The sequence below is a fragment of the Colobus angolensis genome, unplaced genomic scaffold, assembly GCF_000951035.1.
Source record: "Colobus angolensis palliatus isolate OR3802 unplaced genomic scaffold, Cang.pa_1.0 Scaffold350, whole genome shotgun sequence".
NCBI lineage: Eukaryota > Metazoa > Chordata > Mammalia > Primates > Cercopithecidae > Colobus > Colobus angolensis.
Genome location: NW_012116822.1, coordinates 573,169 through 574,718, shown reverse-complemented (window position 1 = coordinate 574,718; position 1,550 = coordinate 573,169). Strand labels below are relative to the sequence as shown.

Genomic DNA, 1,550 nt, shown 5'->3' with positions numbered 1-1,550 from the left:
CTGGAGTGCAGTGGCATGATCTCGGCTCACTGCAACCTCTGCATCCCAGGTTCAAGCAATTCTCCTGCCTCAGCTTTCCTGAGTAGCTGGGATTACAGGCATGAGCCACTATACCCAGCTAATTTTGTATTTTTCATAGAGACGGGGTTTCTCCATGTTGGTCAGGTTGGTCTCGAACTCCTGACCTCAGGTGATCCGCTTGCCTCAGCCTCCCAAAGTGCTGGGATTACAGGTGTGAGCCACCATGCCCAGCCTATTTATTTAGGCCTTTCTTTTTCTTTTTCTTTTTTTTCAGGCTTAATTCACTTTATTTTTCTTGTATAAAAACCCTATGTTGTAGCCACAGCTGGAGCCTGGGTCCGCTGCACGGAGACTCTGGTGTGGGTCTTGACAAGGTGGTCAGTGAATTCCTGATAGGAAGACTTGGTAAATACAGTCTCCTTCCAGAGATCAGGGGTCAGGTAGCTGTAGGTCTTAGAGATGGCATCAAAGGTGGCCTTGGCGAAGTTGCCCAGGGTGGCAGTGCAGCCCCGGGCTGAGGTGAAGCAGTCATCAATACCAGCCATCATGAGCAACTTCTTAGGCACAGGCACTGAGAGGATACCAGTGCCCCTGGGTGCAGGGATGAGGCGCACCACCAGCACAGAGCCACATCAGCCTGTCACCTTGCAAGGGACAGTGTGGGGCTTGCCGATCTTGTTCCCCCAGTAGCCTCTGTGCACAGGGACAATGGAGAGTTTGGCCAGGATGATGGCCCCACGGAGGGCGGTGGCCACCTCCTTGGAGCACTTAACACCCAGGCTGACGTGGCCATTGTAGTCCCCCGTAGCAACAAAGGCCTTGAACCTGGTGCGCTGGCCAGCGCGGGTCTGCTTCTGCACCGGCGTAATCTTCAAAACCTCGTCTTTGAGAGAGGCCCCCAAGAAAAAGTCAATGGTCTCAGGTTCCTTAATGGGCAGGGAGAAGAGGTAGATCTCCTCCAGGGACTCGATCTTCAAGTCCTTGACCAAGCAGCCCAGCTTGGTGACGGGCATCCACTCCTATGCTCGGCCTTGCCTGCGCCAGCTCTGCGACCTCGGCCCCCGATGCCACTGCCGAAACCTCCGCGGAAGCCACCGCGATTCCCCATCCCAGGGCCACCAGGACCTCTGGGCCCCCCTCCCCCCGCCCGCTGCACCGGCGTCATCCGCCATTTGGTGTTTTCTTGGAGCTTTTTTTTTTTTTTCTGCAGAGGCAATCTCGCTGTGTTGTCCAGACTGGAATGCAGTGTTGCAATCTCCGCTCACTGCAAGCTCTGCCTCCTGGGTTCATGCCATTCTCCTGCCTCAGCCTCCCTGGTAGCTGGGACTACAGGCGCCCACCACCACACCCGGCTAATTTTTTGTATTTTTTGTATTTTTAGTAGAGATGGGGTTTCATGTGTTAGCCAGGATGGTCTCGATCTCCTGACCTCATGATTCACCTGCCTCGGCCTCCCAAAGTGCTGGGATTACAGGCGTGAGCCACCACGCCCGGCCTGTTTTAAGTTTTATTTTGAAATAGTTTTAAGA

The 1,550-nt window shown here is 54.3% G+C and overlaps 1 pseudogene across 1 annotated transcript; it reads right to left on the bottom strand.

Annotated features, from left to right (window-relative positions):
• Nucleotides 1–284: 284 nt before the first annotated feature.
• Nucleotides 285–1,193, bottom strand: LOC105519530 (annotated as a pseudogene). Its single transcript, XR_001002985.1, has one exon. The product of XR_001002985.1 is annotated as a 40S ribosomal protein S2 pseudogene (transcript).
• Nucleotides 1,194–1,550: the final 357 nt, after the last annotated feature.